The sequence below is a fragment of the Cygnus olor genome, chromosome 5, assembly GCF_009769625.2.
Source record: "Cygnus olor isolate bCygOlo1 chromosome 5, bCygOlo1.pri.v2, whole genome shotgun sequence".
In the NCBI taxonomy this organism is placed as follows: Eukaryota; Metazoa; Chordata; class Aves; order Anseriformes; family Anatidae; genus Cygnus; species Cygnus olor.
This window is the reverse complement of record NC_049173.1, coordinates 57,643,880-57,661,423: the sequence shown is the minus strand read 5'-3', so window position 1 is coordinate 57,661,423 and position 17,544 is coordinate 57,643,880. Positions and strand designations below refer to the sequence as shown.

Sequence of the window (17,544 nt, the reverse complement as noted above, 5' to 3'; positions counted from 1 at the left end):
TTGGAGAAAACTGTTACAAAAGTTATTTTCTATGACTAGCTACAATGCACTATGAAGTTTCTAGGAAGATTCCAACTCTTTCAGTTTATGGAAGTCAGCAGCAATTTTGAAACACTGGGAATTGGATGTACACAGGGGGCTTGAATTATAACTACCTGCTTTACTTTTGCTGTGTGTAAACAGTGCACTGCATGTCAACTAATCCTTTGGTCACTTTGAAGCAATCTATTTCTTTTTGTTGCTCTTGAGATCTGGAAATACTTTTGACATAAATGTTCATGAGAGGTAGGGTAATTATTTTTTCAGTGCAGTGCATTGCATTTCAGCAAGCCTATTTACATTCTCTAAAGGTACCCGCATTTAAATCCTTTGCTTTGTGTGGGCCTCGATCAGAATCACGTATCTAATTACTGTTGATTCACAAACAGTTCTGTCACAAACCCAGCAGAGCAAGCATTGTCTCCCATCTGTTAATCACCATAACATCTTCGTACAATATGCTGAGGTAGGGTTTATGTCTGGGGATGACTCTAGCTCCCTCGTCATTTTAAGATTTAGGTTTTCAGAAACCTGCCAGGGGAGATGTTGCTTGGCCAGTAGTGCGTACCTGTCCTCAAAAATAATGAAATGTATTGCCCACTGGGGCCTTTGCCAAGGGTTTCGTCCTTTTTTCTATTTATTTAAATAGTTCTTATCACTAGATATGCAGGATGCACCCAAATGAGTACAAACAGAAGCCAGATATATTAGATTATTTTCTTGATAAGCCATCGAACTTTTAGGCAGGTCCTTGGCTCTGTATTATTCTCCTGTGTAACGCTAGATGCAGAGCTTGAGTAACTCGTGTAAAATAGAACAATACGCCCCTTTCTCAGCACTTAGCCTATGCCTGTTCACTTCAAAGAAGGAACTGTCTTCTATTCAAAGCCTTCTTCTCCCTGTATTAATAGTGACCTGACTGTCTTCAAGAAAATACGTCAACAACATTCACTATCCATATTGCGTTACACAGCACCAAAGTGAGAACCAAACTTCAATTACTAATAATGCATATATGGCTTTACTGTGCTTTTCTTCTGTAGGTCAGAATTATTAACCTCATTTTACAGATGGAAAATCAAGATGAGGAAAGGGAATGTCATCTCCTTTGCAAGGTCACTCAATGTGTCAAACCTGGTATGAGCTCAGGATTTTTTTGGGTAGCACTCGCTACTCTATTAAAGAAGGCAGCGCTGATTTTGATCATGTGAAGAATATCCTTAACGGAACTCATGAAAACCAAGATTCAGTGCTTTCCTAACACAAAATTCTATCAAGAAACACTTATGTCACACGATAATAGCAACTAATAATGAAAATACCGAAGTGACGAAAATAGATTTTGTCATAGTAAATAAAGTCAAGCTGTATTGTAACAATTGTGCACTTAGTTTTGGAGACATTTCAAAAAATATTCTCCTTCTTACTGATGTCATTGCTTTTCTTGACTCGTGGGATGCCATGGTAGAAAAAAAAGATAACTAACTGAAGCTTCAGCTGTGATGGTGCCTTAAATTATTGATGCATGGTTCTTACTTCTCAAAGCTCCCTGCCAAAATAAACCACAATGTAATGTATCTATAACAACAGATAAAATACAAGAACTGTACTGTGCATATTAGGATTGCTTTCCACCCAAAAGAGTCAAACTCAAAATGCTTAAAATTAAGGATTTCAGAGTCACAATATTTGTTTGTTTCTTGGTATTCCTCTTACAAAGATACAAACAGATGAGAACATTCATGATTTCCCAATTCTACCATCAAATGCTTTGCAGAGACCTTTGACTATAAGCTTACGTGGGAGTAAACTGAAGAGTTACTTAAATAGCAGTGCTGAACTTAACAGCTCACCAATGTGTGAACATTCTTTAATCTTGATCCAATAGTCAAATCATGGCCAAGATAATAGCAGCATGGGTTTATTTTGTATTCATTTAAGGTTTTACACTAGTACTGGAAAAAAGCCACTTACAATACTCTACCATAAACACATTCTTTTTCCCTCAATCTCAACATTCACCTCTCCTACCTCTCTAAATTATCAGACAGAAAAGCAGAACTTTCATTACATGCCAAGGATAGGGCTCCATGAATCTCCGTCTTGTCCACCAGTGTCCTGTGAAAGACACCATGATGCTGTGGTTGTAACCACCAATACTAAAAGAAAATAATGGATTGAGAAGGAAAGCAAGGGAGAAAAAAAAAAAGGAAAAAAAGGAAAGCAAAATTGCCATTTCACAGCAGGATTCCAGGCATATAACCACTCAGCACATGCCATGTGGTAAACGATAAACATACTTATGAAGGGCATACATATGGATAGGGATTCGGAGAACAGCGTCATTAAATGTGTTCTGCCAAACAAGCGATAGTCTTACTAGGGAAGAAAGAAAAAAAAAAAGAAAACAAAAAAAGAAATATTTAATCTTTTTAGAAGTCCTCAGGAATAACTACAATCTGCCAAAATTCAGATTTCATGTGAATCAATTGTCAATCAATTATAATAATAACTGAATATGATAAAGCAGATGACTTCTTCTCAATCATAAATTTGATACATAATTATATTCTTTCTTATGAGAAAATGGTAAAAACATCAGTCTGTAGGTAATTCAAAATGTGTCACATTCTCTCACTATGTTCATGTATAAGTATGCAACCCAACAGTTTTGTTCAATAACGTTGGTGTGTCCAGCTTTATCAAAGAGAAAATACATACCTTTACAGTACACCCAGACAGGCCCCACATTCCATGCCAATGATTAACTCATACCCAAACTGAAAGAAATTCTGTTGGTAAAAAGCATGCCAAACTTTTTTCTATTACATATACACAAGACTATAACAGAAGGAAAAAAAAAAGGCTCCACTTCTTGAGAATGTACTACCCTAGCTCTATTTAACAAATTAGTAATTAAAAGTACTTAGTAAAAGTGCAGTGTTGTGTATCAATATTTCAGACAGGGTAATCAGTATTTCAGAGTATGCACAACATATGATGTAATGATTCAATGTAATCATCGTGATTATACATGAATAGGAAATGGGAAATATACTGCATTTTAACAATATTCACTTGCTTTCCCTCACGTTTTTTCTCCACAATATTGGAATAGTATCAGATTTATACTTGAATTTTTCTTACACAGAATAGATTCATTTATGAGATCACACTTTTTTCCATAGCAACCAACCTTCATGTGAGAGATTCAAGATGTGTGAGCTTAATCACAGGTGAATAGGAGCAGGAAATGTTAGCGGTGTTGAGAAGGAGAGGATAGCATAGATCTGTCTAGTCCTCTAATCTAAAATTGCTGTGAAATTCTGTAAAATATCAGCTTTGGTAAACTCAGAAATAAAAGATACTTTTCTCATATTCATTATTCACATAATAAGCCAAAGCATGATACGTGAAGACAGAAACTGTTTCCCAGCTTCCAGAACATGAGGAAATTTGATATCTCGTGTTTTCCTGTGGTGTCATTTTAGTCAGTGTTAAAAATCAAGCTGCATGTAAAACTACTTTACACAAGTGGAAGCCACAGACACATTTCAACTAAAGTCACCTTTAGCAAGCAGAATATCCCTCTGTGCACAGGGCCCTGGCTGGCAGATGAAGGCCTACATCTAAAAGAAGGCTACGTCTTACAGACCACACCAGAACAAGGAAAACTGGGGAAATGCAACTACTCCTGAAACCCCAGCTTCTCGTTTAGTAACTTTTATTTATGTGGGGCCTGTCTGGGTGTGTAAATGCTACAAGCTGAGCACAAACACAGGGCAGTGCCGACAACATTCTGAGCAACAACAGAACTCTTCTGAAAAGTTCAACAATGCAACAAACTAAAACAAGCCTGAAGAAAAGCTTCTAAATCAGTACCACTGATGAGACAGATGTATAAACTGTGGAAATTAATAGCCAACAACCACAAAGGAGAACTCCGAACTGTTAGATATGTAGAGAAATTCATTTACCATTAGCATGCCTGACATGGTGCACGCTCAGTGCTCCATACAGCAACAAGCCATTCCAAAGAACAAAATAAAAATAAAAATAAAAAAGTATCTTGAATTACTCTAAAAATGTTTCCCCCAGCGTACCATAACGGTTCCTCAAGACCAAAACTTCAACCCAGGCAGCGTCACTGAATGTCCTCGTGCGCCGCCAGCGCTAGGACACCCGCCATGGGGCAGGTGAGAAGGATGCCAAGATGGCGCCCAGCCGGCCATGTTCTGCCTCCTCAGCACCGAGCAGCGTTTGTTTGAGCTGCAGGCCCAGCAGCCTGCTCCACACATGGCCCCTGTGCAAGCAGCTGGCAGGCAGCTTCCAGGCCACCGGCCTCTGCTCGGCGGTGCCTCTTTTGTTTATTTATTGTATTTTAGTGCATTTTTAGTGTATGCACCTCTAGGAGCATGGACCTGCAGAAAAGAAATATTAAACTTTTTTTTTTTTTTTTGGCTTCCAGAACCGGAAGCATGGGATAAGCACCACAAGACAGGGAAACTGTTCCAAGAGATAAGTGTTGAAGTGGATTATTCTGCTTCTGCAATTGTCCTTTTTCTTTGTAATGGGCTGACAATCAAAAAAAGCCCTGGTACAAACAGAGCCAGTGTCAGCTCAGTTACCAACGTTGCCCTGCTGCAATTTGAGGTCCCATATGATAAATAGGCTTATAGGAAGTTGGGAGAAGTTGAGCTCAATTTATAGGATGTTGATTTAATAAAGATTAAGTTTTCAGAAGCCTGCATTGACCTACCCCTAGTCTCAAGCTGGCCAGCATGAGCTGCTAGGGCATGCTGCCACATTCACCAACCTTTCCAAAACAAACAAAACCAAGTCTCATTCTAGTAGCACAAATGAATCAATAAAAACTACTGTGCTTTGTTGCCATTTCTTACAAAAGTGTTATAGATATGTTTTAATAAATATTGACATATTCACCTTCCCTAAAACATAAATGGAAAAAATCCTTATAATCAGTCCCTTTAAGTAAGCAACTAAATTCTAAAGCCAAATCACTGTTTTCCTTCCAGCCATAAGCAGAGCTACTAACACATTTCATTAAATAGACAGAAGGTGAAGAGAGAGTGAAGTGACAGATAAAATAAAATGAATAGTTTTCAAATTTATTTAAAACTTTTGCTCTTCTCTCATGCCTGTAGAAGGTGAAAATAAAGGAGATGTAAAAAGAAAGAAGCTGCTTAGCATCCTCCCCAACACTATAGGAAAATTACATGTTTCTTCCTGAAGAGGTATTTTAGCACAGTAGGATGTTCTTATATTGTGACAAGATAATGTGTGTGTAAAGCACTCCTATAATTTAGCTGTCACACAGGTGCGCCTACTCAAGTGCATGTGTGTCAATGGAGAATTAGCTTTGATCTGTAAAATACATCAGATGGTTTCTATTCCTTACTCTGAATCAACTCAGTTTGATAAGAAATTAATCTGACCATCTTTCTTATAGCTATTGTCAGAATGTTTAATCTCTAGAACTGATGCTGTGACTGCATGCAGCTGTATATAGAGTAAAAACCTAATGTCAACACAGATAAAAATCACTTATTTATTTATTTATTTATTATCTCAGCACTTTGTCTTAAGAGCCATCAGGGTAACAAACCATCCAGCAAATTTTGGGGCAGAGAAAAATTGTAAAATTTAATCCTGAGCAGACACTGAACTGTGGAACTGAGAAATATATTTTCAGTAACTTTTGTAATTTCAGCATTACTGAACCAGATGTGAAAATGGAATGATTTTTATGACTATTCCTGCCAACACTATAAAGACTGACTTAAACTTGCAGTCATGCATCTATCTCCTCTCTCATCTAAACATCTGCAAGTTTAAAGAGGCAGGCAGGTATGTATGATGATATGGATCCTTAAGCACATCAGCAGAATACAGCTTAAACTGCACCTGGTACCAAGCTTTTTCAATATAATGGTTTTTCTTTCAAATACAATTTAATTTCAGCCTGGACTTAAGTTCTTCAATATGTGCTTCTTCAGACAGTCAACATGCAAACAGAAAGCAAAACTGACTAAAATTTCCAGGAATAAGATGACGAAGAAAGGAAAATGATATGCACACACTATAAAACTAGGGTGAAAATTTTCATCTATTTTGAGGAGTTAGTATCCTTTGAAGTTGACATTTGCTTTGGGGGACTGGGATCTGTCTCCTACTTTCCTCATTTACCTCTTGCACATGCTCGCTTAGATACTCAAAATGCTTACTTTAAGAAATTCCAGTGCTCTTTCTACATTGAGCATGTTTCAGTCTCTGAAGTTTAGCTGCTGATGAAATTCATCTGTAATTTTTAATTTGGCACATGGGAAAAAAAGGCTAAACGTGAAATCTGATAAAAATGTCTGCTTAAATAGAGTCTTAATCTCAAGTATTCCTCAATGCCATGTGCACTGTAGCACTCCAAAGTCTTACCTCTAGGCACAGACAAGTCCTTAATTAAGAATCTAGTGGCAGAGATAGCCTTCAGTCATTTAATGCAGCACAAAAAAAAAAAAAAAAAAAAAAAAGAGAGAGAGAGAGAGAGAACCCAGGATGACAAATGAAAAACATGTCCATACTTGCTTTTAAAAATAAATACACCTATATTCTCACTTACCAGATATGCTAATAACAGTGAAGGAAAATTTAGAAAAAAAAAAAAAGATGGGTTATTTCAGATTCTAGTGAAGCCCAGGTGATAGGACAGAGAAAAATGAAGTAGTAATAAAAAAATTTAAGCCTCAACTTATGGAGTGTAGAGAAGAACAAGAACTGGGTAAGTGTGGTGAACAACCAGAGTCAAGTCACTTGGACAGGAGACAGAGAAGCAAGCAACTGAGTCTCTTCTCAGCCTACCCATGTCCATATATGTGTGTGGGTAGCTATTAGTTGTACTTCTAAGCAACAGTTACATGTCTGAACATAAAAATAAATCTAATTCTGACATTTGCAAAATATCTTCTAAAAATGAGTCTCAGACATGAAGAGGATGCAGACAGTTACGTCTGTAGTTTCAGCCAGACAAGGGAGGGAAGAGCAGTGTTTCACGATACAGCCTTCAAGATTTGTTGCAAAGCCACAGGAATCAATAAGCTTTGTCATCAGCTCTTTGCTCAGGGAATCAGCTCTTCTCCACTGTTCTCAAGTCAGCTCACCTCTATTTTCCTAGCGATACCAGGTTCTCCTAACTGCTTATCTGCTTTCCCTCAGGCATCTGTGTATTTCCTCCTTCGCTTAGCTAGGAAAACCCTCCCTGCAGAAAATAAACTACCACCCCCTTGTCTTCTTCAAGTCCCCCCTTCACCATCAGACAGGTGGCAAATGCATAGACTGTTGGTGGTTTGTTGACGACACTTTTCTCCCTCCCGGGAGGAAACAGTTATTTTACTTTTCTTGCCTTCTTTTTTTGCCTAAAACCTCCATCTCCTTTGTTCCTTTGAAAACAAAACAAGCAATTGGGAACAAAAATCCCAAGGTTTACCTTTTTTCTTTCTTTTTAAACTATCCTCCTGTTTCGGTGGTCTATCATCACTGCCTTTTCAGATGATTTTTGAGATTCTGGACTTCAGACACACGCTATCATTATTAAATGTGAGTATAAAATACAGTAGATGGGATTTCAGCTTGATCTGTATTCCTGGCAGCAATTGTTTTAAAGGACTAGTAGTAACAGGTGTACACAGAACTAAATTTGAGTAGGATGAGATTTGTTGTGAGAAAGAAAGTACCAAAGTGGAATACAAACCTGCTAAAGACTACATTTTTGGCTTAACCATGAACAACAAAAATGAGATGGCTAAAAATGCATGCATGGACTTTTGAGTCCATTAAAAATGCAGCACTGAAGTCTGCAGAAGTTTATTATATAGAAACTGTAGGTTTGTTTCTGGCTTGAAAAAATAGAAATTTGCAAAGCCAGAATGTGAGTAGGCAGAAAAAACTTAATAGATTTGTCCTCAGAATACATTCAGAAAGAAACTTGTATACCTTGTCATATAAAGAGTTTAATGGCTTTCAGATACACAGTACTGTCCAATAATCAAACAGAATTAAAGTGCAATTAATTACACAGTTTGAAATGAATGTATTAGTTACTTGATGGTACCCTAGTAGACTTCAAGCTGTATAACCAAATTAGAAATTGGAACCACAGCACAGCACAACTTGCTATATGCACAAATAACAGACAGGGGCCATTAACTGCCTTTATTGGTTTGCATAACAAGAATTCACTGAAGAAAGAGCTACAAGTATGTGAATAATATACTGCAATGAAGGTGAAAATAGGCATTCCTTACTCCCCGATGGAAAGGTAAGTGCAGTAGCTGAAGAACTAATTCCTAGGGCAAGAAAAATTGGGCTAACTACCGAAGTATAGAAAACATCAAATAAGCACTGTTCATTTGATGAATGTTTGAAGTCACCATATGCAAAATGAGCCAGTCAATATTTTGCTTCAGAATGTGGAGTGTCCTGACACATTTTTGTTGTTTTAGGCAAAATAACACATACATTCAGCTATTTTATAGCCAATAGTGAGCAAAGAATTATGTTGACATTTCCAAATGTTTCATAGCATCTGATGGACAGAGAAGTGATGAACAATACCCATCCAGCTACCTCAAAATAAAGCAGACACACATGCAGACTGTACAGAAAAGCTCATCAGGACAGGGGAAAAGAATGGACTTCTGGACATGACTTGAGAGCCTTACAACAAGCCGCCACTTCTGTGCAGCCAGGAAGCAGTGTTCTGGTACTCATCACACTATTTATTTATTACTGTCATAAAATAGGATTCAGAGGATTTAAAATTTGACAGAATTACATACCACAAATCTTTTGCAAGCAGCAATATGGTCTATAAATTTCTCTTACTTACACAACTTTTCTAAAAATAACAAACAACACCATTTCGATGTAACTTGGAGATTGCCGCTCAAGAATGTCCTTCAAAACAAAAGTTTTGAAGACAATTAGTGCATTATAAATACTAATTCACTGTTTTAGAAAAAGGGTAGACCTGTATCAAATGACTGAAAACATTAATAAACTAGATCAAAGTATATTTCTATCCATAAAATTTAAATGGACAACGGTATAGAGACATTTCATAATATTGTCATAGTACTTGTGGAAGAAACATTACAGATTAGCAGGAAAGACCACAGTTTTCCTGTAAATGGATGACAACAAAACTATCCATTTCCAAAAGCTGACACCTGGAAATGCACAAAGAAATCTTCAGTCATCTTCTAGGCAAATTATCAGGGAATCAATTAGGTAGGCTAAAGCTATTCCTTGTTAAGCATAATTAATTGCACAATTCCATGATACTCATAAGCAACATTTGCTAGTAAAATAAGACTGCTATGAAAGAAACTTCTGTTCAGCGTCTAGTGTTGTGCTAGACATATCTGCAGTGCCAGCTATCTTAATTAATAATTATAATCTGACCTTAATTCACATCATTATAGAATTTTTGCATTAACATAAGAGATAGAGATTTCTTTCTGACAACTACCTTAATAAAATTACCGTACTTATTGCTTTTATCCACTAACTACACTATACACAAACATTACATCACATACTTGGCTTGTATCCAAGTCTTTATGCCATATCTTTGTGTAAATGAGCTTTACTTACGTCAGTTATCATTAGATTAATCATTTCTTAGGTTGAAAAAAAATAATCAATCAACAAAGTCAGGTTGATGGAAAACAAAATGGAGAACCAACTACTGTGACTGCTACCCCTAAACCTCTGCTTGGCACTACTGCATGTTGTCCTGTGGAAACCACTGCTTAAACAGTGGTTTCCACAGGACAAAGCACTTTTAAAGCACTCCTGATTGTACAATCAACAAAAACTGTGACAACTTGAAGTCATTAAAAACTCGACGTGAAACTTGCAGAACGTGTGAGGTTGCCAAAGATAGTCCAATCCTGTAAAATGATGCAGGTCTGCAAAGTCTGCCGCACTGTCTGCGGAGCTGCTCTAGGTTTAAGACACTTGCTAACCTTGGTAAGATCTGCCATTGCTGCACATGTTTCTGTGGTGCAAGTGCAGGTTGCTTGCCTCTCCCCCTTGGCATGAAAATACCAAATCAACTCATTAACAGTGTTGCTCTCTGGGTAAGTGCTGTGGTTTGCTTCGTGAGGAAGGGATTTCCTAATTGGCCTTTGTAACTATCTTGGCTTGAAGACTGACCTTTGAAAAGTAATGTAGACTGGTAATGTGTCTATGCCATATCAAGCTACCATAAAGGCAGTGAGAATGCTCCTAAGACGCACTTGGGAAGAAAAAAAGATAACTGCAGCCTCTCTCACTGGACCCATGAGGTTGTTATGGTGGCCTCTGAGAGGACCACATAGCACAGGATTGCTCTATGTCCCCTGTGAAGGTGGAAAAATAATTGAAAGAAAAGTCTTCATTCTTCACATTTTACCTTTAATGGACAGTATGTTCCTACTCAGGAATAAGTTTTCACTTTCTTTCAGCTGGCTCTGTTAATCCTGAAATTTAAGTACCAGAGTACAGGACACTGCTCAAAGTATAACGCTGGGGTAGTGCTATGCTGGGGAACACAAAGGGGTCAGAAAGTTGTTACAATAGTGCATCAAAAAAGATTTACTGATGCTTTTTTTCAATAAGAATACCAGGAAGCAACATAAATTTCTTCTAATTTTAAATATAAGTATCAGGCTTAATGTCCCGTACAGTTTTTCCTTTCTGCATACACAATGTACTACTTCTAGGGCTTTTTACACACCCCCACCTATGAGTCTATGTAATTCAGTGCCTTGGACAAGTGTGCCATTGGATCTAGCAACTGTGAAGTTAAAACATCTTTTTTGCAAGCTTTCTTTTGACCAGGTCTTCTGTTGTGAAAAGAGAAGGGCAACTATGTCTGTACAGAGGATTATAAAGATATCCTTTTATAATTTAGGAGTAAACTTTGTTGGCAAAATTGCATGTTTCTGCATAGCCCCAGTGAATCAGCTGAAAAGTGAATATACCCACTGTAGTTCCAATGGTTTGAATTTACCACAATTATTCTCTCCAAGTTTTAAAATCACACTGAAAAAAATATTCATCTCAGCCATGTGCAAATAGGACAGACCTGAAGTGATAAATACATGTTCTAAAATATCCGGTGAGCATTGTTTTAGCAATTTACAGCTGAAGCACTAGGAAAGAATGACTTTTAAGCAAAGCAGAGATACAAACATCAGTGTCCCCCTTACCGTTTTAGGATTTGGTATCTACTGAAGTCAACAACAACTTGACCTTGGATTTCAGTTGGCATTGATAGGTTCTTTGCAACTTCGTGACTTCGTTCCCAGCTGGTGACTGTTTATTGATTTTTTTAATAAACAATTAAGAAAGAACAAAATGAATCACAGTGACAGTGAGATACAAGAAATAAGTAGCTTCCCAGTTCAAAAATATGATGAAACAATTAAATATAAATTTACAATAAATTCTATTACTGAAGTTTTTTTTGTTATCAGCAACAAGCTTTAATAGCTAGAAATATTTATTTTATTCATTGTCTCAATTTAAGTTGTTTTACCTTGCCTGGACTTCAGAAGATTCATATTTTATCAACGTTTTTATTGTGAATCAGTGAATAGCAAGACTCCCAGCTGGACTTTTGCCTCTTCTCTTCCTTTTGGATTTGATCTGACTCTCATGAGCTCAGTGTTGCGTCATTCAGACAAAAAACATTCAAATAGCCTAGCCTTAAAGTGCTTCACTGAGAAGTCTTTTTTTTTTCTTTCCCCCTCTTTACGCAGAGTATGAGCTGTGTTCTTATTAGCATAGTGTTCAGCCAGCTTCCTGTCTCCCCCCCACACCTCTTCTTTTACTTTTAGGGCCAAGGTCATTTTTACATTATCTGCTACAGACTGATTTTTTAAACACACCAGCCAGATGTTATTTACTTTTTAAAAACATAGCTATGGAAAGTGTTTTAAGTAATAACAAAAGAAATCTGAGGATTTTAGAATAACTTTTAACTAATTCAAACTAGGAGGGGAGTTCACACGGTGCTGCAAAAAAGCAGTTAATATATCATGTTAAAAGTACAGAAGTCTAGAGAGCAGCAATCCTGCAAATTCTGCAAAAGCAGATTAAAGTCTTGTGAGTGAATGAAATATGATGACTGAAATATTAACAGTGTTATTTATAACATTCTAAAATGCCTGTCCTAACAACAACTTCAGAAGCATCCCCCCCTCACTTGGAAGGAAATGTCTACCATAAGTTTGTTGCAAGATCTATCTCAATACAGTGAAAATCTTCTTTTGCTCAACAGTGACAGCTTGATGTCTCTTGGGAGATCACTAATGTACACTATGTATTTACAGCTCACTTTAGCTGTCCTGGGAGATTCTGGGAAGCTAGTCACATACACCATCTCATACTTACTTAACCGACTACTTAAATAAAGAACTGAACTCACATTTTAATCTTCTGCCACAGGCAGCCCATCTCAAAGGTGCCCTGGTGAAACCATCCACATTTTAGTCTATCGAGTATGAATGGTATTTGCTTTCTTGCACCATGCAGACACAACCTCACAAATTCCTTCTTAATCTCACATTTTTTGACCATAAAAGTCCACCCCTAAAGAACCAATGGGCTGTAATCACAGCAGCTCCCACAATGCTCAAGCTAATGCCATGTGTTGAAACCTCAGCATCATGGAAAGCTTTGTTTTTCTCTGCAAGCTAAGAGGATAACTTTTCTCATTTCTTCCTTCCTGTTACTTGTCCTCTCTCCATATTTAATACAACTATATTTCAGGATGTTAATCTTAAGATCTTTTTAATGCTAGAAAATTTTTCAATTGCACTTTCTAAATGGTAGCAATTCTATCCAAAATTTAACACTTGAATTTCCTACTGGACAAAACCGTCCAATCCCAGGAACTGCTGAGAGCATTTAATTCACTTTAAAAGGGGACTTTTATACGAGAGTCTTCCACAACTAGCTAAACTAAACATTAACAGAGCTTGTTTTCTTTCCCTGTGGCCACTGGTCTTTCTGCATTTATACAATTGTATTATCTTTTTTCAGAAAATGGATTGCTCCCAGCTGTCAGCTGGAGTGATCCCTGGCCCATACCAGCTTCTTTGTGTCCAAGAAACTATAGGGGAAAACTCTATCTGACCAGGCCAAACAGAAGATGCAAGGCTATTCTAACAGGAAACAGCACAGGCAATCAAGATTCAGTGCTGGGAAATATTCCCTGTTACTGTTGGACAGGAATTACATCTTGGCACTGCCTATAAAACATAAAACCCTATTCAGTGCAATGCTAGCTATACACTAAGTATTTCAGGGCCAGATAAAAGCTCTTGTTCTTCTCCTTTCTCTTTCAAAAATGCTACATGCAGTGCTCTCTCCTTTCATTAAGATGGCAATAAAGAAATACACAGGAAAAATCTTACCTTCTTTTAAAATTGACTTTTCTCTTGAGTCTAGAACTTTGGAAAGATCTGAAATAACTTCAATTTTGCTGTTGGCAGCCTTGTGTTATTCTCTGAGATAATACAGCAGGGCAGGTTGTTCCAGCTCATTCTTCCGTTCCAAGTTCTCTAAAAGACAGGAGAGTTGGGTTTCGTGATGGAACCACTGGGGACTGAATGGCAACGTTACCAACTCCCTGAGCATAGTAACAGTGTAAGCTCCTTTCACTAAAGAAATAGTTGCATAAAAGATATAAACACATCATGAAAACACATATCCTTGCACCAATGCGTTTTTTTTTAACACATGAAGCAGACGTGCACCTGGTTGTGAGGCCCACATGTCTTATGTTCAACATTTGGAATCTTCATTATCCCAGTGTACAGCCTAAACACAATCTCGTTTATGAAAGCCCTAATAAAAAGTCAGGAGGCTGCTCTTCTGAATCAGGTCTTCTACCTTTTATCCTTTCATTTTTCCTTTCACTGAAATCCAAGTAAAGGGCCGTGATTTCATATGTGCCTGCCCCTGGTGGGTTACCACCTGTTTTGCAGCTGGTGGGTCTCTTTCTTTGCATGAGACAATCTTCAAAGCAGCTCTTCATTCTGACACCATGGGGCAAATTTTAGTCCCACTAAAACCTATTGCCCGATTGTCTTCACATATCATAGCCACAGCCCATGCACTGCTGCAGTGATTCCAAAAGGACAAAACTCCATAGCAGTTTGGAAACATGCTTTATTCATCTGAGATTTAATGCCCTATTTGCTTTTTCCAGAAGACTACATGTTGTGACATTTTGCTCAGTCTAACAGATATTACAAACAACTCTTCTTAAAGCTGTGACCCTTATTTTTGTTTGCTGTTTTTGCATAATGTGAAAAGACATATTAACAGTCTGTCTACTAACAGTGAGAATTACTGCAATGGATTTATTCTTTGTCTAAGTATTCTCTCCACATACATAAATTTCCAACGAATCTCATCTCTTTGTAATGAAAACTCACATAAAATCTTCTCTTACAAAACAATTGCTTATGCCCTCATATTCTTCCTGATTTGTGTTTGATTTCACTTTTATTGTTATTCTTGTCCTCTACCAGCAAATTTATTATATTTAAGAACCTGAAGGAGAAGTGAGTCTATTCAGAACAAAAGAATAAGGGCATTTCAGAGATGATTTTTGTAGAGTAGCTATTGTCACCATGATTCAACTTTTACTTAAAAATTAAATGGTAAATCACTAGGCCAAATTCACAATGACGTATACTAAGACATTATTTTCCACCATATTCATGGAACTTAAGTAATACAGGTTTGCACTTACCCAGCTAAGTATGGAGGTCGTTTATGGTTTCATACGTGATTTCTGAACTTCACAGTTAAGTTTTTCTTCATCAGAGCAAAACCAAAATGTTAGCACTTTTTGGACTTCCCCTCCTATGACATTTTATCCTAGGATGGCAAATACTGTTGATCATTACATTAATGCAGTGTATTGCGATGTGCGTTGTACTGTTTAAAAGTGCTTTGTAACAATTACATATTCTGCCACATTCATCACATTCATTTCATACTTGTTGCAACAACTGAGGTACCGTAATGAATGCCTTTGGAGTTATGTTGCTATGGCATGCTGATACATGATGAGAGAAGTTCACACAACTACTCATTTGTGACTGAGGGTAGCTGGTCATCTTCCTCACCACTGCAATCTACACCATGTAGCAATCACCCTAGCTGCATGCATTTTGACGTGACAGGAAACAACAGTCTGGATGGATGCAATGAAGTGAAAGAGGCATTCACTCTGAGACCAGAGCAAACAGCAAAATCCAACACGAATGTTTTTCCTAAAGATATCTGTGTTCGCTCTACAGCTATAAATGTACCTCTCTCCCTCTTCATCTCTCTGTTTCTTCTGTCACTTCTGTTTCTAAAAAGCATTATTTTGGAATGCATTCTGTATGAAAAGTTGCATTGTGCTCAGAGGAATAGATCACTGACCCACAAAAGCTTCTGTATGGTTACCAATCAGCTTTTTGCGCATACTTAGGGATTCACCAAAGTTATCTAGGCTGAAGAAATCTTATCAAAGTCTTTTGTATTATACCAACTGCAGAAGCATCAAGGGGAATTTTATGCTAATGATTCTCTTTAATCTCCATATAATTCAGGCCAGCTAAAAATAGATCTTTTACAAACAATGAATCATCATGACTTTAAGTGGATGCAGTTCTGCCACAATAAAGTCAAAATCTCTGTTCCATAGCACCTTTCTTTCCTCTCCATCTACCAACCACCCAACAAGCCAACTGACAAAACTGAATAGAATTATTTTTTCTTCATCCCTCCTACTTCAACTGTCAATAGCATGACCAGAGTCCAGTAAATAAATAATTTCAAATACCATAATAATTTGAAGGATAAAACTGTACCAGAAAGGAAACAGGATTTACCAATTTTTTAGAGCTAAGAAAATTGGACATGAGATTGTCAAACCTTGTGACAGTACAAAAAGCCAAGGTAATTTCTTTTCTGGGAAAAAAAAAAAAAGAGAGAGAGAAAAAAAGAAAAAGAAAAAAATGCCTACTCCCAGAGAAGGCTGTAGACCTACTTTCACTGCTGTTCCACCCTCCTGGAATGTGTGAGAAACCAGAGATACAAGCAGTAACTGAACCTATTTGTATGATTAATTAGCATCCATGTAACCTTGCAGATGAGATCTGTCTCACAAGATTTCACTCAGTGGTATTCTATATGCAAAGATTTCTCCCAGTATGTCACTATGAGCAGACAAGTAGCTTTGGAAACCTTCTAAAATAAGGCAGACCTGTGCAGGGAGGAGCTAGTTTTGTATCACTCCTTAGCCCATTTTACTCAAAGCTACCACCACTGAAGAGAAGTAGAAACAGTCATGTTTAAATCCCAAACAGTAATTCATTTGGCAGCTGAAAAACGACTCACCTCTCGGCGACAATATAATTGTTTCCTAACACAGTTCTTCTGGATTCCTTGAATTTTACCACCACCCTTCTGAAATTCCCTTAAGACTAATATATAAGATAAAGGTTTGTATGCATTTTTCTTAGACAGCATGTGGAATAAATGAACAACTAAAGGGCAAAGGCCAACTATTAATATCATAGAGGTTTAAGGCTAAGCGAGATCCAGGTGCTGGCTGATGAAAAGTAACCATGAGACAAGCTGAAAGATTGTTTCCTGGACTTTTGAAAGCCTCCATGCTTGAACTTTTCTGACATTTACTTTTGAATCTCATTATATTTTATTTCATACTTTCCAATGAAAGTTAAGAGTATTATTCCAGGGTTAAATTATGTATCTTATTGACAGTAAAACTTACCTCTCAATTTACCCAGATTTCAACCCATGGACCATCATGGTTCTTGATGTGGTAGGGTCCTATGTGGATGTCAATCTTGGGTAGCATGAGGGCAGCAAATCCCCATAAGAAGCAATGCCCCAGCTGCTACACAATGCTATGCAACCCCTGTGACCCCATGCACAATGAGGGATTATAGATATTTTAAAGACTACTGCATTTTAAAAAGTACTGTTTAAAGTTATTGCAATGTATACTTACCATCCAAGTCAATGGGTACAAAGAGCTAATCAAAGTCCTGAGAAAGCATTAGGTGTAAAACAAAATACCGTTAAGTGGTGTTTGACAGACCATGTGTTAAAAATAAGAGTTTGTCAATGAAACTGAGGGGAAAGTATTGTCTCATATTCAAATATAAATGTATTCTAAGAAGAAATATGAGTACAGGACCAGAAGTAATGTAAAGAAGTAATATAGACACGACCCATCATTTCATGTGTTGAGTAACTTACTTCATAAATAAGCATCTTATTTTTTCTCTGATTTCCACTGTACCTGGGGAAGAAGCAAACTCATGAGAAATTATACTGGTATCTACTATACTGTACAGGTCATAAGGCTTGTAACAAGATTTCCTTCAAATATCTATGTTATTTTTCAACTAA

At 37.2% G+C, this 17,544-nt stretch overlaps 1 long non-coding RNA gene across 5 annotated transcripts in view; it reads right to left on the bottom strand.

Annotated features, from left to right (window-relative positions):
* Positions 1 to 15,027, bottom strand: part of LOC121071054 — a 223,795-nt gene extending 208,768 nt beyond the window's left edge. For 4 of the 5 annotated variants that reach the window (XR_005820350.1, XR_005820345.1, XR_005820347.1 and 1 more), the window contains exons 1-2: positions 14,864 to 15,027; positions 13,518 to 13,664 (exon numbers count right to left, since the gene is read on the bottom strand). This is a non-coding gene — a long non-coding RNA (uncharacterized LOC121071054). Of the gene's footprint in view, positions 1 to 11,635; positions 11,748 to 13,517; positions 13,665 to 14,863 lie in introns of those variants that run through there. The other variant, XR_005820348.1, reaches the window with a different exon arrangement.
* Between the last annotated feature and the right edge of the window lie 2,517 nt (positions 15,028 to 17,544).